The sequence below is a fragment of the Saccopteryx leptura genome, chromosome 2 (assembly GCF_036850995.1).
Source record: "Saccopteryx leptura isolate mSacLep1 chromosome 2, mSacLep1_pri_phased_curated, whole genome shotgun sequence".
NCBI lineage: Eukaryota > Metazoa > Chordata > Mammalia > Chiroptera > Emballonuridae > Saccopteryx > Saccopteryx leptura.
The window spans coordinates 51,955,523-51,977,912 of NC_089504.1; the positions used below are offsets into that span (position 1 = coordinate 51,955,523).

The following is a 22,390-nucleotide window of genomic DNA, read 5'->3' on the forward strand; positions in this document are numbered from 1 at the left end:
TCCCCGCATGCAACCCAACCCAATCCATCAGAGAAGCCCCCTACTGGGGGCTGCTCTGCCCATCTGGGGCATTGTTCCATTGCTCATCAACTGAGCTATATGTTTTAGTACCTGAGGTGAAGCCATGGAGCCATCCTCAGCGTCCAGGGCCAACTTGCTCCAACCAAGTCATGGCTGCAGGAGAGGAAGAGAGAGATAGAGAGAAGGGAGAGGGGAAGGGGTGGAGAAGCAGATGGTCGTTTCTCCTGTGTGCCCTGACCAGGAATCAAACCCAGGACGGTCCATGTATCCTGTTGAAGTTCTACCACTGAGTCAACTGGCCAGGGTCTATTTGTTGATTTTTAAAGAGAGAGAGAGAGAGAAAGGAGAAGAGAAAGAGAGAAAAAGAAACATCAACTTGTTTTTCCACTTATTTATGTATTTATTGGTTAATTCTTGTATGTGCCCTGACTGGGGATTGAACCTGTAACCTTGGCATAATGGGACAATGCTCTAACCAACTGAACTACCCAGTCAGGGCAATTGGTTTTCTCTTTAAATAGTAGGTTCATTAAAGTTCTCAAGTATATTCTCTAAAAATGTTCATTCTTTTCCTTTCATGCATCCCTCCTTTTCTGCTTAAAGTCTTTAATACTGCTTGTCTGTACCTTTAATTATTTAATTTATTCATTGCATTATTTAAAGAAAAGGCAGTTTTGAGGATGCAGCATGCATGCAGGATGGACCCATACAACAGTGACGAGGACTGTGTAATACTGCACTGCAGCAGATGATTTAGCACAGAATATTTTGCAATCTCTAATCATTTTTTATGTTAGTGTATCTTCTTGCAAACATGGACTAAATGACCATTTTTCTCACTATGTCAGATAAATATCAATGAAGGAAAGACCTTCAAGAGCTTGAAGAAAGGTGATGTATATGAAAGTGTATCATTATTTTCTGTTAAAAGCATTTAGAAATGGGTCAAGATAAAGACAAGACTAGGAGTGCTTATCACAGTATTTCAATATATATTTTTCTTTGAATCTTCCCTCCAACATGAAAATAAAAATGGCATAGCTGAAGCATTGGAACAGAAATCCAATTTGTAAAAGGCATCATTCTCTTACATTTATAAAACATTCCTTAACCAAAATTTTAATTACATCAAAGATAGAAATTTACTTACATATAAGAAGTCTTTTTATGATTGTATTAGGATAAGTTTATTGTAAGAAACAGTAAAATGAATAAAAATATTCCATACTCTCACCCCAAACATGTATAACCTAAACATCATCTTGGCATACATATTTCTCTGTCCCTCTCTCTCTCTACACATATATAGATGTAGATGTAAATATAGACATATAGATATAATTTTTTATGAAAGACCTAAATTAGTGCCTATTTTTGCTAACCAAAAGAAATCTTAAGATTTTTTTACATTATTATGCTAACAGTTCTGTCATAAAAGCAAAGTAATGTAACTCAAATGTTCATAAAAACATTATTTTCATATGGAGGGACCTGTATGTATGTATATGTGTGCATGAGTGCCTTAGGAAAATTACACCGATGTATATGTATAATGTATAGACCTATGCATCCATATACATATATAGATACACATGTCATTTTTACCCTAATTTGTTATTTCTGTTATTTTCACTTACATATTTCAAATATTCTCTATTTGTCCATTTATTTTTCAAGTGTGTATTTTCATGTTTGCAAAAGAGTCTATCATGTGGAGGTAATTCATACACACACCTATCATATATACACATATACATAACTATTACTCTATTGTGGACAATATAGACAGTTTCTAATTTGGAGGAATGGTTATTATAGAGAATATTGTACTGGCATCTATATAGAGGCACATCTTCTTGGTCATAATCTATCAGGGCCAAATGATTTTTAGAGCAATCTTCACAGTGTCAGAATGACCTATGACATAACCTGACTCTACTCGGAAATCATAAAATGTCAAAAATTCTATAATGAAGGTATAAGACATAGTGTGGACTCTTAAATCACACTAGGTTCAAACACCAGATTTATTGATGTATGATCTTGACTAAATTTTTTAAACTTTTTCTGTCTGTATGTTAATCTGTAAAATGGGTATAGTTCTAGCATCGACTTCATCAGTCTGTTTTGAAGATTAAATAAAATAATTTATAAAAAAGGATTTAGCATGCTACTTCCCATAGTAACTTTTTTCCTCTAAATTTTTTTCTTTTGAAATTAAAGTTAATGGGGCCTGACCTGTGTTGGCGCAGTGGATAAAGCGTTGACCTGGAAATGCTGAGGTCGCTGGTTCAAAACCCTGGGCTTGCCTGGTCAAGGCACATGTGGGAGTTGATGCTTCCTGCTCCTCCCCCCCTTCTGTCTGTCTGTCTGTCTGTCTCTCTCTCTCTCTCCTCTAAAATGAATAAATAAATAAAAATAATTAAAAAAAAAAAAGAAATTAAAGTTAATGGGATGACATTGATCAACAAGAGTACACAGGGTTTTGGTGAACATCTCTATAGCCTTTAAGTTGCTGACTGTGCTGCATACCCACCACCCAAATTCAAGTCATTTTCCGTCACTGTATATTTGTCCCTCTTTTCTCCCCTTCCCCCACTCTCTCCTCCAGGTAACCATTTCACTTTTATCTCATATAGGAATTTCTTACAAAATTTAGCAGTAAATATTATTTTTATTAATGTCATAGTCTATGAAATACTGTACATACACAAAAATGCCTATGATTACAGACCATATTCCAATATCTCCTTGTAAATATTTTAACTATTTTTTTTTTTTTGGTACACATGTAAGAAAAGATAAACTGAACATTCAGAGACTCTATTTAATTGATTTTGTTGGCATTTCAGCTATTATTCATCTACCTGTTTATGTTACACTACAAATACTAAATCCAATTGAGCCACTGGGTAATCTTATGCAGAAATGGTGGCACTGGGTCACCCTGTATAGAATATGCCTCCTGATTGTCTCGCATCCACATATATCCCCATTCACACAGTATCCATGGAGAATTCTTCTAGGTGGGCTAGCAGGATCTGAGATGTAAATGTGAGTACAGCATGTCAAAGAGGTCATAGATAAGTAGACCTGCTCTTTCTTTGTGACTAGATTCATTTCGGAGGTTCTTTCTGGAATAAGAGTGGCTGTCAGTGGTGAAGTGTCAGAGTGATGCTAATTGGCCCTTAGGAAAGCTTATTGGATTGAGCAGTTTCAACAGATGGGCATATGGGCAGAATTAAGAGCTTAAGGGTTCTTCCCACTGCCTAGAACTTCCTTCAACCTCCAAGTCATCATTTGGTGATAAATCTTTAAAATTCAATAAAGAAATCAGTTTTGGTGAAAAGGCTTTTCCTAAAACTTTGTCCTGCTTTGCCCACAACAGTCGCAAGTCTCACTGTAGCCAACTCTATGATTTTCTTTTCCTGCCTCCCTCTCCAGCTACACACACACACACACACACACACACACACACACACACACACACTGAACTTAAAACTCCTGAAGACAAGTACCAGGTCCAACTCTATTTCCTATCCCAAGTAGCAAATATGTATTAGGAGTCCAATATATGTCTGTTGAATGAGTAATTCTGTAGTTTTCCATTTCTGACACAGACTGATGGCTCACATCAGTTCCAGGAGATGTGCTGATGAATTAGTAATAATGACAGGGATTAAAAAGCATGTCTCTTCTGAAGTATTTATGAATGGAATGATATACCTGAAATTTGCCTCAAAGAATCTAGGGATTTTTTGGGGGGTAGGGGGGAAAGGGCTATGGCAGAAATTGTAAGTATTGATGAAGAAAATGGCCACATAGTTATTACTGTTTAAGTTAGACGATAAATAAGAAAGTTTCAAATATGCCATTTTTTCCACATTTCTATTTGAAATTTTCTAATTGTGTATTTGAATATTTTTATGATACAAAATAAATATAAATATGCACACATAACCATAAGACAGAAGATAGAAAATCACATCCTAGGAACATAGACTTTGTGAAGCTGGGGTTTTAGAGCAGGGCCTGCATTGGTGGAATTTTTATTTTTGGAGCACAAGACTGTTATGTTTAGGGGAATATGATTTGAACGAGGCTCCATGCATAGTTTGCTCTGCTATGAAAGGCTGGCTACCACTGTACATCAGCCAAAACTGGTGGGATTACAAGAGCTAGGTGGATAAAAGTCTCCTTTATATGAGGACCCAAAGGCAGACATTGAACCAAAAATAAGAAGAAAGAGAAACAAACTATGAGCTACAGAAAGAAAAAGAAACAAACTATAAGCTTCAAATGTTTAAAATCCAGCCAATAAAACTCATCTGTAAAGTCCTGGGAGATGGCAGCATGACCGAGGTGCTAGTGCATGTGTTTGTGTTGGCCCTTTCGTTCCCCTAAACACCTTAGACATCTCTAATTAATCCCTTTGGAGCAGCGGTGGCTGGAATTCTCAGCTTGCAGTCTTGCCCTATGCCAGCCTCACGCAATCCTGAGACGCTGCACGTACCTGTTAGGGGACATTAGTGTTCCTCAGATTTAAGAGTTACTGTCTGGTCTATTAGGCCTAGAGGTCTCAATCCCAGCTGCATATCGCAATCAGTTCAATTGCAGAGTAACAATTAGGTTCAGGCATTTTTAAAAGTTGCTCCAGATAAATCCTACTGTGTTAGACAAATATCCCAGAAGATGAAAGACAGCCACCTCAAGACATCAACCGTACTGAGGAGTGAGACGATGAGATTTTGTAATTGGTCATTGAAGTGGATGCCAGGGTATGATGTTTATGGATACCCTCTCCCATCTTTCGGGACCATGGCTCTCATTCCCTGAGTCCTTTCCAAGACTGTTGGCTATTGTAGGCTCCCTTCACACCTGATTCCTGCCTGGAAATTGTCTCAATCCAAGGAAGCTCCTCATCCAAGGTTGTACCCCTCTCCTGGGGCAGTCCCTATCCAAATCCTGCCCAGGTAAAAATGCAAGGTCCCTTGACTTTAATTGCACATCAGTTCTTTCTCTAAACAGTCCTTGGAAGGGCCTCTGCTTCCCAGTCCTTCCTAACTCACTTACAGGTGTGGTTCTGTAGTGCTCCCCAGGAAACCAACTCTCTGGAAATCTCCATTTCAGAGGCTGCTTCCAAGGGTACCTGACTAAGATAGTTAATGGAGACATCACTGGGAAGCTGCTCAGCCTTGGTGCTTCTGATCTGCTTTTCTCAAGTGGGGACAAGAAGTCTCGGTGGTTGCTTTGCTAAGGTTGGTTATTTACAGAATCAATTCAGAAATAGACTAGAGCTGCTTTTCCAAAAGTCTCATCATTTCTACTGATCATAATAGATGAAAACTCAAGGCTATGATCCCTAATCAATGTATCCAAAATATCATAAGGGTGAGAAACATTTATCTCTGTTCTCCAATCAGTCGAGGTAAAGTCATGTAGACAACTATGAATGTGATTTTTCTCAGATGTCACCAGAATCATTGCAGGAATATCTGGTAGTTTTTTGGACCATTCAGCTTCCTGGTATTGCTTTATTTTTTCTCAAACACTTTTATTTTCTGGGGGGGGGGTTGTTTTGTTTTGGTTTTTTTTGCATGGTCAGTATAGGCAGACTGAGTATGCCTCTTCTGGGAAGATCTGTTAGGAACAGACCATTAGTTCATGGGAACCTAATGACTTATTCACAGAGAGCAGAGGCTGAATGTGTAAGTCTGCTGAACATGAATCTTATTCTAAGCAGAGACTCTCTGACTTACAGATTTGGGGTTATATGATAGACTGACAGGTAAGATGTATGGGCAGGAGAAGGAATGTCTTTGGGGATCCAAGAATTAATATCCTTCTCACTACTCACTGGTGACCAAAATCTCCATGGAGGAGCACAATTCATTAGTCTGTGTCAGTGATGGCTCTCTTCACAAGCTTATCAGATTCAGGAGCTTGTAATTCTCTTCACTTTGATAAGCAGGTTTCAAGTTGTACCCAGTTACAGAACAAACAGAACTATGATTTGTGTAGGTGGCTTGATTTATTCTTGAAAGTCAATGTGTGGCTTAGGAAAACCAGCAGCACTAACATCGCCTGAGAGCTTATGAGAAATACAGGATTTCGGCCTCTCGATCCACTAACTCAGAAAATGTGCTTTTTAAACAAGATGATTCTGTATTTCAGGGAGACATTCAGGTGATATTGATGCTACTGGTCTCAGAACACATTCTGAGTAGCAAGGCTCAAGAGAGTTCTAGTATATATCTAAGAGTTACAAGTTTTAGCCATTATAGGAAACCAGGTTGTGGGTATGTCCTTCGGTATCCCCCAGCGCTATGTTTGGCCAAACAAGCCAAAATCCGATGGAAGACGATTAGACAAGAAGCAGCATTCAGGTGATGAGAAATGATGGCTGTATCCAAAAAGATGCAGGGAGTCCTTGTCTTACGGGTCAAACCGCTGTCAGGTGTAAAAAATATAGCTTATAGCCCGGCGCTGAGACAAAATTCATTGCCTCATAAAGAATACTCACCGAGAAGCTGTGTTCATATGGGGGAGAATGTTGCCTGCCCAGACTGAGAATGGCATCTCCACCAGCTATGTTTAGAGGCAACAGAAAGTGGAACCTTGAGGAAAAAAAACAAAACAAAACAAAAAAACATCGCGCCAGAGTGTAATTAAACTTCTCAAATATAGAGAAAAAGCCCTTGACCCAGAGACAGGAGACCAAGATACTGGGTCTGGCTCAGTCACCAGCCAGGTACAAACACTGAAAGTCAGTTATCCTCCGTAGGCGTCAGTTACCTCGTCTGTAAAGTATTACTCAGCTCCTTAGCATCCAATATCTTACTCAGCTTCTCTAGAATTTGCTGCAAAAACTGCTCTTGCCACAAGAGGGAGGTCTCTTTCTGAAATCATGGAAACTGTTATTGCTTTTAATGAAATGATTTAGACAAACAACATTTGAGCACTCAGAAGTAAATAGTGTTTCATAAACAATTAAAACAGGTTAAAAGGCTCGTGAATATTTAAAATTTAAATTATGACTAATACTTTGCTTAAACAAAGCGAAAAATGGAGACTACTTAGAAGGACCGACAGGGCAGGCAACCAGAACATAGATTGAGAGCCTATGAACATAACCCAGGGGGATGTCTTGACTTTCCTCCTCAGCATCATCAAGGATTCTATGTGATTCAGTGCTTCTCTCCTTTTTCACAAATTGGGAAATCCTGGGGGCATCCAGGCCCTATGGCACAGGTTTTATGTGTCTAAGAATAAGTATGGGACTCAAAGTGTGTCTAAATGACAATAAATAATTGTATCACCATCTGTATTAGATGCTGATACAAATCACTATTTATAGAGTTCCAAACATGTGAAGTGACATATGGCCTCTACAGAGATGTTTCAAATACCCTAATGTTAGGCATCACATGAGCGCAACCCTTAACTGAAGAGCTGAGATTTTCCTCCATTTGTCCTGGACCACAAAGATTCTGCCCTAGTTATGCAACTGATCTCACCTTTTTTGTTTCCCTCTTTTTTGTGTGTGTTGTTCAAGAGAGTTGTCCCGTCAGTTGACCTGCCTTCTCCAAGTAGAGGACAGAAAATGGGATGTGACATTTTGGCTAGGGCTGTGAGAAGTGGAAGCATTGGCTGACTGTTGGTGGGCTTCAACTCTCCTCCCCGCCTCTAACTAGGGGGAGTGTCTCCGAGTACTGTGCCGTTTCAGGGCAGAAAGGCACTCTCGAGGCTATCAGTCCAATGTTTCCCAAAGTGCATAAAGTCTTCCATTCATAGGACAGGATGCTATTTGAGCTTATCCACGGACAGGATAATAACACTGAATCACAGAGGGAGAGAGGTAATTCCATGTTCAGGTCTCAGGCATTTCTTCTAATGGCCTCAAGAACGATGCCTCAGTCTTATGCTAGAATGTCTCTAAAACACCCCTCTAACAGTTTCCAGTTTCTCCTTTCAACAAAGAAGGAGGCTTCAAGAATCAGAGCCTTCAGCAAGCAATGCTCCCTTGCTGGAATATGGTGGTATCACTTCATGTATTGTAATGATTTTTAGAATTGCGTTCTATTTATGGCAATGACATTGATTTTCCATTCATGGTGACATCACATTTACTCTGAAAGTAAAAACGTGAGTTGACTTAAAGAAAAATATTATATAAGTAATAGTACAGGCAGTACACAGATAAATGAAACATTGTGTGGCTGATACAAGAAAGGAAGTAAAGAGACTTGACAATAAACTCCCAGCTCTCTCTTCTGACTCTGAGAATTTCTCACTTGTGGTGTGTATCTGGTTCTAGGATGGGACTGACCACTAATGGGTTACTTCAGTCAGGCTGAGACAGAAAAACATAGGCTGACATAGAAAAACAAATGTGCACTAATTTTCTTTCAACTAGTCAAGTTTTTACTTCATTACATATATTAAATAACCAATACTGCTCCTTGGAGACAAACAGGGGAAAGAGGAAAATTCCTTTTGTGCCAAATAATATAGTACTATGTTAAATCCCATTGCAGCCTGCAGGCGAAATCCCATAGCTGCCAATGCCATGTCAAAGAAAGTTCTCTATTTCCACATCCCTGCAGCTCAGAGTTAATAGTACTTGGTTTACCTAATTACAACAAATTCTTTACAATAATAATCCTTACAACTAGTGCTTTCTCTGGCCCTGAGCCAGACACTCAATAAAGCTGAGACCTAACTGTTATTTCCTTTAGTCAGGAAATCCTTTTTCTATTACCTTGGATATTTCTTGTAATTTGTATGTTTATCATCAACCAGTACAATCCCACTCCTTGAACTATGTGAGTGCCTTGAAGGCAAGACTTGCTTCTCTCTCTCTCTCTCTCTCTCTCTTTCTTTCTCTGTTTGTTTACTGCTTGGAATAGTGCCTGCTCTTCAATAAACATTTGTTGATTAACTGATATATTAATTAACTGCACTGGTGGGAACAAGTCTTGATTTGGGGGAATTGCTTTTTATGGAAAGCCAACTGGAACATCTGCTCTGTGTAGGTGCACATCACAGAAGCAGCTTTGGTCTTCAACAGGGAGATGGAGGACATGCTAGCAGTGCAGGCTATACTCAGCTTGGGAAATTATGGATTCCAAAGAGTGCCAGAGATTATCTGCTCATAGTGAACAGCAGAACTGTCTCAGGTAGGAAAGTGCCTAATAATTGTCCAAGGCCATCAGGAAAGCAGATTGGTTGGCAACTCAGTGTATGTCTCTAGCAGGTAAGTGTTCTTGTGAAATAATACAGTTTTCAAAGTCTCCTGAGGTTACGGTGATTTCTTGCTTTTGTTTTGCTTTTGTTAAACAGTCAATTGGTTTAATGCTCATTTCAGGTTTTTGGGTTTTGTTTTTTTTTTGTATTTTTCTGAAGTTGAAAACAGGGAGGCAGTCAGACTCCCGCATGTGCCCGACTGGGATCCACCCAGTATGCCCACCAGGGGGCGATGCTCTGCCCATCTGGGGCGTTGCTCTGTTGCAACCAGAGGCTTTCTAGTGTCTGAGGCAGAGGCCATGGAGCCATCCTCAGCACCCAGGGCCAACTTTGCTCCAATGGAGCCTTGGCTGTGGGAGGGGAAGAGAGAGACAGAGAGGAAGGAGAGGGGGAGGGGTGGAGAAGCAGATGGGTGCTTTTCCTGTGTGCCCTGGGCAGGAATCAAACCTGGGACTCCTGCACACCAGGCTGACGCTCAACCACTGAGCCAACCGGCCAGGGCTCTCATTTCAGGTTTTGTATTACCAACAAAAACAGTTCACTTTAGTGCAGTGGAAAAGAGAAAATCAACTGGAAAATTCAGGATCACAGACAGAATTGTTGGTTTAGAAGAGACCAGTCCTTTGAGTCTCACCTGTAACCACAACAATTCATTTTCTTAACAAGTATTTATGTGTCAGAGAGCAATACAATATATAGCCCTTGCCTTCAAGGAGTGTAATCACAGCTGAATGGGGAAGACAGACAGGTGAGCCAGTAACTACAATTCATATGTGTCATAAGTCCCCTGAGAGGAAAAAGTGCATGGTGCTGGTGGAACACGAGGCAGGGACATATACCCACTTTTGAAATGAATAGTGGGGGCTGGGGGAGCAGGGGGAGCTTCTGGGATAAAACTAAAAGGTCTTATAGGACTTATCCAGTGAAGATGAGTAAGATGTTCCATGAAAAGGGAAGAGCCTGCTTCATTTAAATAGATCTCATCATGTTTCCACTCTCAAGTTGCCTTCTATTTTGCTCTGCATCCTGTTTCTCTCTGTACAGTCTTGATAATTAGTTACAAAAGAAGAAAGGGTCATTGCTATGGACTGAATGTATGTGTCTCTCCCAAATTAATATGTTGAAGTCTTAATCTTCAAAGCTATAGTTTTTGGAGGTGGGGCCTTTGGAAGGTAACTATGTCATGAGGTAGAGCTCTCATGAATGGGTTTAGTGGCCTTTATAAGAAGACATGGGAGAGATGATCTCTTTCTACTACATGAAGACACAGCAAGAGGGCAGCCATTTGCAAACCAGGACCTTACTAGATCCTGAAATCTGCAGGCACCTTGATCTTGGACTTCTCAACCTCCAGAGTGGTCATAAATAATTGTTTAACAGATCCTGTGTATAGTACTTATTATAGCAGCCCAAGATGATTAAGATGGTGATGATAAACTTTAGTCCATAACCATATAAGAGTGTAATCTGACTTGCTCCTTCCAGTCTGAGCCATAGTGCCTCCTTTGTCATTCCAATAAAAGCTTTTATAAGCTGAGAGTGAAGTCTGGTCCTCCCTGAGCCAGGTGACTGGGTGATAAGGAGAGAAAACCTACCAATGCTCCCTTTCTCCACATAGCATTGAGGCTAATGTTGCTGTCAATGGTTTGCCCCATACATGGAAATGTCCAGTTTCTAGAATGTACATATTTTAAAAACCTGGTTCTTGTCCTCGGATGACAAGAGCGAGAAGCCTGTTTTAATTATAGGCTCTCTTTGGACCAAGAAAATTATAAGTGCCTCTGGCTGGCAGTGGGAGGGGAGGAGTAGATGACAATGACCGAAATGTTTTCTAAGTTCTCCTAAGAGACTCTCAGAATATGCCATCAATTGTTCTTTAAGGGAAAATAGAATAATTGATTTCAATTTTTAAAAGCATGCTGATTTTTGAAAAAGTTATTGAAAATTAAATACCACAGAAAATTATCTTGCTTAGATTAAAAAAAAAATACTTTATGTTTTGAATATTTTGAGACTCACAGAAACTACAAAAACAGCACAGATGGCTCCCGTGTACCCTTCACCCAGCTGCCCCCGGTGAAAACCTGTACCCAAACATAGTGCTTTGTCAAAACCAGTTTTCCTTAGATCTTAATATGTTAACTTTCTGAAACAGAAGTTTGTTATACATTTGTTCAATTTTTAATTCATTAATTCCACAAATATTTAACAAAGGCTTACTCTGTTCTGAACACTGATTAATGATTAAATATTGACTAACATTGATTAATGATTAAATTTTGATTAGATGATGATTAAAAGTTGACTTAAACTTGGTTCATTCCCTCAGGAATAATCCAGTGGGGGAAACAGACCATGGTGGTTTGTAAGCCTGCGGACACAAAGGCATTATACAGCCAGAGAACAGAGCAGGCATCTCCAGGAGACTGTTTGCCCCGGAAGACTCCTAAAAGACAAGCCAGACTGCACTTACAGGAAGTAAGTGATCTTTAATCACCCAAAGGGATCAGAAAATATTTGAGACAGAGGAATTGCATGTATTGAGTCCCAGAAATAGAGAAAAAGCAGCATTCATTTAGAGATCCAAACTACATCAATTTGGATGGATCAAAGAGCATGTATGTGCTTTGGGGTAGGTAGAGGTGGGAAAGGGAAGGGAGAGACAGCAGATAAGTTATGATAGGCAGTCAGAGGCCAGATTATGAAAGACCCTGCTTGCTAAACTACCTTTGAAAGTTAACCTACAGTTCAGGGTGAGCCATTGGTGGGTTTTGAGCAGAGAAGTAATATTTCTATTTTTTGCACTTGGGAAAGATTGCCCTGACACCATCGTGGAGGATGAATTGAGAAAAAAAATCCAAAGGCAAGAAGATGGGAATGAGGAGTCCCCATTCAATATAAAGCTGAGGAGAAGGACAAGGCCAGAGACAGTGGAAGATAGAGGAGGCAGAATCAATTGGATTCAGTGACTTGTTGGATATTGGGGGTGAGGACTGGGTGAGAGCAAAAGTCTAGGCTGACTTATAGGTTTCTGGATCTGACCACTGGGCAGTATTAATAGAGACAGAAAATGAAGGAATAAATGGGAGAGTGAAGAGGAAATTTTTTTCCCCAAAGTTAGAAGCAGGGAGGCAGTCAGACAGACTCCCACATGTGCCCTACCAAGATCCACCCAGCATGCCCACTAGGGGGCGATGCTCAGCCCCTCTGGGGCATTGCTCCATTGCAATCAGAGCCATTCTAGCATCTGAGGCGGAGGCCATGGAACCATCCTCAGCACTCGGGCCAGCTTTGCTCCAATGGAGCCTTGGCTGCGGGAGGGGAAAAGAGAGATAGAGAGGAAGGAGAGGGGGAGGGGTGGAGAAGCAGATGGGCACTTCTATGTGCTCGGTCCGGGAATCGATCCCGGGACTTCCACATACTGCGCCAATGGTCTACAGCTGAGCCAACCCACAAGGGCTGAAGAGGACATATTAAACTGAGGTGAGGTTACCCAGTTGGCAATCATTTATACTACAGGTCCTCCAATAACATCATTCAATGTCATTTTCTTATAATGTTGATAAGATGCTGTAGGAACTTAGCCTATGGTAAAATTGGTTTCATTACATGTCATTTCACTTAAAGTTGCAGAACCTGTTGATGACAGTAGTGAGGAATTACTGCATAAAGCTGATATTAGTGATGAAATAATACTAATTTATTATAGCATACAGTTTGAGTACTCAGTTAGAGCTATCAACTGGTTCAAGGTGAGACATCCCAGATAAAGTGGAGTTCTCATCTTTCAATTTATTTTGCTTCTTTGGCAGTACTATTTTTTTCATCACAGCATCAACTTGGCCATCATCTTTGTTTCCCCAAAACCATTCACATAGTAGGTACTCAGCTTTCCTACATGCATATATGACCACTGTTGGTTTCCTAGGCTATGTAAGTCCTGTCTACCTGAATCTCTTTCTCCACAAGCTGACATTCCATCTGTCTGACCCCAATTCACATTTATTTTCTCTTCTTCCCTTTCTTGGAGCTTTGACAGAAGCCACTAGAGGGTGACATGATAACACCCACTTAAGTGGCTCAACAGAGAAAGCCTGCCTTTATCAAACAAAAGTCAGAATAGCAGGGGATACTCAGTCACCCATGTCCACAGAGAGAAAAGGGAGGTGGTGCCACCAAGAGGCAAAGTATGTGGTTGTCACCCTACTGATACCACCATTACCACATCAGAGATAAGGAACTTCACACCTCCGGACTCTGTTTCCTCACCCACAAAATGAAATACAATATTTATTTTTGCTCACTATTTCTAGATTTATGCAGTTTAGATTTTATATAATGTCTGAACACCAATAAAAACAGCATGACAATCAAGTTTTTTAAAGTGCACTCATGGTAGTTAAGAGTTAGCATAAAGGTTTTCAACTGAATTTTGACAAACTCCTTATACTGATATTATTAAATAAGTAAATATATAGAAAAAAACTTGGCAGTATATATAAAACGTTAATTCACTCTTTTACTTATTAAACAAATGCTCCTTGGGTGACTGGTGATACAGCAACAAATAAAGAGCTCACTTTCCTGGAGCTTAAGTTCTTTTTTTTTTTTTTTTTTTTTTTTTTTTAAATAAATTTTTATTAATGGTAATGGGATGACATTAATAAATCAGGGTACATATATTCAAAGAAAACATGTCTAAGTTATTTTGTCATTAAATTATGTTGCATACCCCTCGCCCAAAGTCAGATTGTTCTAATGGGGTGAGGAGTCGGAGAGGCAAGCACACCTGGTCAGAGGGCACTAAGCACTGTGGGGGAAGAGTGTCTGGAATCACATGCTATTAAAAATAATCATCATTGTCCTCATCCCTGTGTTTACACCACACTTCACAGCTTTCAAAGCACTTTCCCATCATTGTTTCACTTTTCACATAGGGAGGATGGGTGTTTTAGGAGATAGGAAAATGGAAGTTCAGAGAAGTCAAGCTTAGAATGCAACATCATGTAGATGGGTGTGGTCTGGTGGTAACGCACAAGGTTTTGGCTTCAGAAGCCCTAGTGCTCTAAGAAAGATCTGAGAGAGAGATAAGTCTCTATCACTTGTGGGTTGATAAGTTGATTGCATTTAAAGGAAACTCATGCAACAATCAAGCAACTATTTATGTTTTTCCACTTATCTCAAATTGGTAGGAAAGGCTTTGTTCACAATGAAAAGAGTTGCAGGAATAAGCCAGTAAAGAGAGGATCCTTTGAGGTGAAAAGATTGAAAAACTTTGCCTCTTCTTGTGAGCTGAGAGGGACCCTCCCAAGTAAGTCCTCTGAGGTGGGGCAGGCCCAGAGAGACTCCTAGATGGATTTCTCACCTATATCTCCAAATGCCATCACCATCCTGAGGCATCCCCGTAAGAGAGCTGCCTTTTTGGTCCTGAAACTTTTAGGTTTGGAAGAACCTGTATTCCTTCTATAGTAACTTCTTCAGCAACTAATTATAAGTACCAGAAGGGGTAAGCAATCAATCAATATTCATCAACAAGCAAGAGAAGTGGATGATTTTAATAATCTAAAGATCATTTTGCATTACAATGCTGCCTGTATTATTTCTGCTTTCATTTGCCAAATTTCTGTCAACAAAACAGTGTTTCACTAGGTACATCCTCTTTGTTAATAGAAAATATTCCTTTATTTTTGGAAAACAAACAGAGCTTGGTGACTGTAGGAAGCTTCTTACTACTAATTATATGTGACTAAGTGTTCATTGAAGCAAATAATGTAACTCCTTTAAAATGTGAGCAGTGGAGCTTTGCAGGCCCATCTTACTCAGTTGATTTAAAGAAACAGCAAAAACCTGTTAAATTTGAAGGTGACATCTTCTAACCCCACTACCAGGTGTGCTATAAGACTGATAGTGTAATACTATATTTTCTCAAAATTTAATAAATACATTTCAATTTGATTCAGATAATACTTTTTTTTTTTTTTGTATTGTATTTTTCTGAAGTGAGAAATGGGAGGCAGAGAGACAGACTCCCACATATGCCTGACCGGGATCCACCCGGCATGCCCACCAGGGGGCGATGCTCTGCCCATCTGGGGTATTGCTCTGTTGCAACCAGGAGCCATTCTAGTGCCTGAGTTGGAGGCCATGGAGCCATCCTCAGTGCCCAGGTCAACTTTGCTCCAATGGAGCCTTGGCTGCAGGAGGGGAAGAGAGAGATAAAGAGAAAGGAGAGGGGGAGGGGTGGAGAAGCAGATGGGCACTTCTCCTGTGTGCCCTGGCCGGGAATCGAACCGAGGACTTCCATACTCTGACCCAATGCTCTACCACTGAGCTAACCGGCCAGGGCCTCAGATAATACTTTTTGAGTCCCTGTATGTGCCAGGCTTCGTTTAGTAATGTAATCTTGGATATTTTTGAAAGGCTGATTTGCAGGATGGGAAAACCAATGCGGATCCTGAAGCTTAGGCCAACCTCCCCCCTTCTTTAGATCATGTGCTATCAGAAAGAGAGCATCTCCCTGGATAATGGCTATAGTATGTACTTTGCACATCTAAAATGTTATGATCACTGTTGCTTATGTTTTGTGCTGATTGAGTTAGAAAAAAATAAACACAGAGAGGAAATTAAATTGGCAGTAGGATCCCAGCGAGGAGAAGGAAAGGCAATATCTGAGGATTGCTGTTGTCTCTTTAATGTAGAGAGGTGTCAAGGAAGAAAATATTTCCATTGACACATATCTGTGCTCATTTTTGTTGTTGCAAATATGACTATAAGTATGCTATATTTCTGTCCTTTCAGATACTTCTCAGGGAGATGACAATGTATTTTGCATAATGTCAGAGCAGTTGAAGTCATAGTTTAGCAAAATAATTTTCTCAGGGTACTGAGGCCTGAGATTGAATGAACGGGTAGTGGGGCTGCTAATTTTCGGAAACTGGCCCTTCCCTTCCGGCTGGCATGTTTCAGAATGGTTGTTATCTGGGAGAGACCTATTCATTTGATGAAAGGGTGAGGTCATTGGGATGCCTCCACCCTTCCTACATTTACAATGCTGAGACCTTTTCTACCAGTGTCAGATGCCAAAACCTGGTGAAGGGTGGGGTCCACCAACCAAACTGAACCAGGAGACTTGTCTTCAGGACAAAGTTGATTTCCACGTGCGAAGCCAGAGACTGTGTATGGGAGATTGTCTTGGGTAAGGAAAAATTCAGATGCACAGAATTATCAAATAAACAATGAAGTAAGGTCTCACCTAAATCAACCCAATAGTGTACCAATTAAAAAAAAAACTTAAAAATTATATACCCTTGTTTTCTAACCTATCCCAACAATGTAGAAAATAAGATTGTTTTAAAGAAATTAAGCATTGTGTGCCATACTCATGAAATTTCTGATTCAGTGATTTCCTGTTTTGACTCAAATTACATAAGCAAGTGCTTTTCCCAAATTCTAATCCCCAAAACCTGATGTATCACTCATGCATAGAACATGCCTGGCACATAATAGGTGATTAATGCATGTTTTTGAATTAATGAATGAATGAATTACTTAAAAAGTTAATGCCTCTTTTTGCTAGGCATTTGAGGGCCATTGAGATGATTCCACTAGTGTTCTTATTTCCAATGAAGCTACAGCTTAACAGAAGAAGTCATATTCCTAAATAAATAAGTAGCATACAAAATAAAAAGTAACTTATAGCACTTACAGTTTATTCATTTAACCTGAACAACAACCTGAATCGGTAGATACTCTTATTATCCCTATTTTACATAGGAGCAAAAACTAACCAGGATATCTTTATGAAGGTGAGGAATTTGAAATAAACTTTATTTATTGAATTTATTGGGGTTCACTGGTTAACAAAATTATACAGGTCTCAGGTGCACAATTCTACAACACATTGAGGGAACCTTAAAAGATAAGCAAGATCTGGATGTTCAGGGATAAAAACCTGTGTCAAGGACTGTGGAGAGTCTGCGATCTTACCTACTTGAAAGCTGACAAGTTAGCCTGCTCCAGTTTTGTGGGCGCTGGCAGGAGACGTGACACTCGGGGTTAGAAACAAATCGAAGTTTATAATCCATGGAAATAGCAGTAGCCAGGATTTAGCAATTTTTTTTAATGTTTGTTCTCTGAGACTTAATTCCCATGCAGCAATGCAAAGAGGGCCAGGTCATACCTACACACACAGTGGGTTGCGTTAGAGAAGAGAAACCCTGGGTTTAAGGAGCCTAAATCTTTTATAATGGATAGTAGGTACCTTTACTCTTGAAGGAGACATTATCTTTATCTTCCAAGGCTGTTTTCTATACAAACATCTTTGAAAAGATAGGCCAGAACAAAGAATAGTCAGTGCTTTTTGTTCACAAAACATGCAGAAACATGAGATCCATGGAGAAATGGGTCACAACAATAGGTTGGAGATAAACGATTCCTAGGAGAAAGAATGAGATGAGAAGATTAGAGGGAGAAAAGTCTGAGGTACACATGGTAAGCAGGAAGCAGCTGAGTGCCTGGAGGGAAGAAGTAAGTGGTCAAAAAATAATTGGAAAGTAACTGGGCAGCTGATAAAGACCTTTAAGCATTTGGGAGAATTTTTAAAATCGCCCTTCTTTCTTTTGCACTCATCTTGCTGCTAATACTACCAAATGATTGACCCCCGAGTTCTAGGCTTCAGTTCACTGAGCAGAGATAAATCCTTCCAAAGATACATCTCTCTTGAGGAAAAACTTGCTTCCTCCTCTGAATCAGGAAACAGCTTAATAGGGTCCAACTCTGCTCTCCCCTTGATAACAGGCAATTTTCCAGTCATGGCCATCTCCCATTCGATGAAAGTAGGATTGTGAAAAATTTAAATGTATTAGATTACAAACCCACACCTGCATGCTTCTATGCCTGGCTATGGGCTCCCCTTATTAGTTCTGCCACTTGTCTGTTTGCAGAGTGCCATCTGCAGGTGGCAGTAGTGAAGACACCCTGTTGGTCAAATAAGATTTTAAATATGATATATGTTTGCTCACTTATATTGTAGTTTGCATTGGGTGTGGGGGACAGGTGTAAGCAGGCAGGGTGGTTATAGCCTAAGGCTCAGTTTTAAGACTAAGCTTTTCCCCACACCCTTGACTATTGCATGATGTGGGGTGGTGCACTCTCATAAGGAATCCCATTATGCCTCATATAAGTGACTTTGTATCAGAGACTTCCTTGTTTGTATCTTGGATTAAAGGTTTTGATTTCTACACTATAAAGTGGGGCAGATCAGGAGCTTGTTTTCTTGGTTCCTGAAATTAGCATTAAAGGAGAGATCAGAGAATGGAGAGCAGAGAAAGGCCACTTGGAAGAGGACAGGAGAAGCAGCCAAGATGGAGGAATGCTGAAGGGGAAGCCAGTTTGTGCAGAGTTTGTGCAGAGAGAAGGAGATGGGGAACAGAGGTGAATAAGGCTAGTGAGCTAGAAAACTTTGATCCTAGGAAACTCAGATAAGTCAGTAGCTTTGTGAGTGGGTTTTGGAGCCCCGTGTGTGTTTTTATTTGCCCGCCAGTTGCAAGCTAGGATTAAAGCTAATGGCCCACCAGTTCTTGGCTCCATTGTTTCATTACCGACTGTCCGAATCAAATGCAAACCTGCATGGGCCAGGCAACTGTGACGGTGGCCATGGCTACTGGCTTTACACACCCAATTTATTTGCCTTGCACAGAACTTTTATTCTTTCACATCTGTTTCCAAATGGGGAGCCCTAGAACAATGGGTCGAGATACATGCCACTCCAGCACTTGGGAAGAAAGTATACGTGTAGAAATGTTTCTAGTGGCAAAGACATTACTTTGGATTAATTCAAAGTCACTCAAGAATTGAATTAAACTCCTAATAGATATAATTTTAGCATGCTCTTTATTGGAGTAGAGAAAAAAGAAAGAGAACATTGTCAAAGCCCTAGTGGGCTTTATGTGCACATATTTATGATATTTGTATTAGCTTGTTTGAGCTGCCATAACAAAATATCATAGACTGGGTGGAATTTTTTATTTTTTTTTTAGTGAGAGACAGAGACAGAGAGAGAGAGGGACAGAGAGAGGGACAGATAGGGACACACAGACAGGAAGGGAGAGAGATGAGAAGCATCGATTCTTCGTTGCGGCTCCTTAGTTGTTCATTGATTGCTTTCTCGTATGTGCTTTGATGGTGGGCAGGAGGGCTCCAGCAGAGCTAGTGACCCCTGCTCAAGCCAGTGACTTTGGGCTCAAGCCAGAAACCATGGGGTCATGTCTATGGTCCCATGCTCAAGCTGGATGAACCCATGCTCAAGCAAGTGACCTCTGGGCCTTGAACTTAGGTTTTCTGTGTTCCAGTTCTACTTCTATCCACTGTACCATGACCTGGTCAGGTTAGACTGGGTGGATTAAACAACAGAATTTTTTTCTCACAGTTTTTGAGACTAGAAGTCTGAGATCAGGGTACCTGCATGGTTGGTGTCTGGTGAAAGTTCTCTCTTTAGATTGCAGATGGCTGCCTTCTTACTTTCTGCTCATGTGGCCTTCCCTTGGTGCATGTGCACTGGGTGTGACAGATATTTTGGTGTCCTTTCCTACTAGATCAGGTCCCTACCTTTATGAATTAATTAAACTTTACCTCTTGCTTGACCAGGTGGTGGTGCAGTGGATAGAGCATTGGCCTGGGATGCAAAGGACCCAAGTTTGAAAGGTCGGCAGCTTGAGAGTTGGTGGCTTGAAACTTAGGGTCTCTGGCTTGAGCAAGAGGTCACTGGCTCAGTGGTAGCCTCCAGTCACGGCATATATTAGAGAGCAATCAATGAACAACTAAGGTGTGCAACAAAGAATTGATGCTTACTTCTCTCCCTTCCTGTCTGCCTTTCCCGCTCTCTGTCTCTCTGTCTCTGTCTCTCTTACTAAAAAACAAAAACAAAAACAAAAAACCCCCTTAATTATCTCCTAAAGATCTTATCTCCAAATACAGTGACATTGGGGGTTAGGATTTCCACATATGAATTTGGGGGTGAGACACAATTCAGTGCCTAGCAATATTATTTAATTCTCAACCAGCTCTAGAAAGTCTTGATTTCCACTACACAGATGAGGAAACTGGCTCAGAAAGATTCAGTGAACTGTGTGAAGTTATGATACTGATAAGTGAAAGAGAGTTTGAAACCAATTTTCTGGTTTCAGGGCTCATTTTGATTCCAACCTCACAGGCTGCCTTGCAATGCCCATTTGCTAATTTTTTCTGTATATTGAATACTACTAAGTGTCAGTAACTTTGCCATGGACTTTACAAAATTAATTTAAAAAAATTTAAACTCCCAAACAATAAAAGGAAAGGCTCAGAGAAGTAGACTGTCTTGCTAAAGAGCATAGTTAGAAAGTAGAATGGTCAAAAACTTAAATCCAAATTAATTTTATTCCAATGCCAACATTTTTGTTCTCTTTCTCTATAGTCCAGTTTTGGGGGTTGGTCAATTACTCACTAATCAATAATTTAATTAGACTGCATTATAAACCAGTGTACTTCAAGCTTTCTGAAATCATAAAATTTCCTAACATGAGAAAATAACCCACAGAACATTGATCAAGCTGCAAAATTTTAATACATGTAAAAGCAAATGACATTAAAATAAAATTAATATTGGTTTATACTTGAAATTTTATGTTAAAGGGAGGCTGGTATGAATTGAAATATTCATTGGTGTTGGGTCTGCAGGCCATGAAAGTTTCTGTTGTGTCTGGTCCAGCTAAAGTTTTGTTTTCCACCCAAAGGTGGCAGCACGTGTACTGTTGCTTTTTGGTGTGCCTTTGTTTGCATTTAACATAGTGGAGGCTTTGAGAGCTTCAAGGAATCATAAAGACTATCTAGGGCAGCCACATCATTTTGAAGCAGAGGAAGCTGAGGCCAACAGAGGTTCTGGGATCTGCTGAACATTCCACAGCTTTTTAGAACCACACCCCACACTAGAATCCAAGTTACCTGACTGTATAGGCAAGGTTTGGTACAAGTTTACAGCTAATAGGTAAAGAAGAGAGAGTAAACTTGAGTGTAAAATTGAGAAGAAGGAAGGAAGGAAGGAAAGAAGGAAAGAAGGAAGGAAGGAAGGAAGGAAGGAAGGAAGGAAGGAAGGAAGGAAGGAAGGGAAAGAGGAAGGGAGGGAGGATAAAGAAAGGAAGGAAGGGAGGAAGGGAGGAAGGAAGGAAGGAAGGAAGGGAAGGAGGGAGGAAGGGAGGGAGGGAGGGAGGGAGGAAGGGAGGAAGGAAGGAAGGAAGGAAGGAAGGAAGGAAGGAAGGAAGGAAGGAAGGAAGGAAGGAAGGAAGGGAGGGAAGGCATTGGACTCAGGAAAGAAATACTTGATGCAAACCTAAAGTCCTGAAGCATGCTGTAACTTCACAGAAACTTCAAGAGCTTAACTCCACTTACAAAATAGATCTCATGTTTTAGAGAACAGTTTGGAGTCCCTTGCTGTGTAAAATATCAAATATAATTGTGCTATCAATTTAACACACTGGGGAGCTTTTAGAAATGGAGGGTTTCAGTCTTCTTTCTTCCAGAAATGTTGAATTAGAATCTATAATTTACAAGATCTACAAGAGAGTGAGGCTTGTTAGAGTTGGAGAAACTCTTGTCTACAGTCTATATTCTAGACAATGGCATGGTTCTCAAAGTATGGTCAATGGATCAGTAACATCAGCATCACCAACTGAATCAGGAAATCTGGGAGGAGCCCCAAAATCTGTTTATTATAGGCCCTTCCAATGATTTGGATGCTTGATAAAGTTGGAACATTACTCTGAACTTTGCTGACTCCTTTGCCCTCAAAAGTTCTACATCTCTGTATCTGTTGGACTTGCTTTAAATTGTGATGTCATCTACCACCTTTCTCACTTCTGCTTGGCTCCCATTTGCTGGCTTAATTTCATATCTGATCATCTATATATCTCTATCTCTATATCCATATGTATATCTATATCATCTATATCAATCTCTATCTATCTATCTATCTATCTATCTATCTATCTATCTATCTATCTATCTATCTCTATATCTATGTCCGCTAAGCAACAAATTTCGTAGTTAAGGTACCACTAGGAACCATTAGCTAGTTATGGAGAATAACAGT

The 22,390-nt window shown here is 40.1% G+C and overlaps 1 long non-coding RNA gene across 1 annotated transcript in view; it reads left to right on the plus strand.

Moving 5' to 3' along the window:
* The first annotated feature begins 11,614 nt into the window (after nucleotides 1-11,614).
* The window catches only part of LOC136394601 (uncharacterized), a 119,391-nt gene continuing 108,615 nt past the window's right edge, over nucleotides 11,615-22,390 (plus strand). Inside the window, exon 1 of the long non-coding RNA XR_010749209.1 lies at nucleotides 11,615-11,745. This is a non-coding gene — a long non-coding RNA (uncharacterized lncRNA). The remainder of the gene's footprint in view (nucleotides 11,746-22,390) is intronic.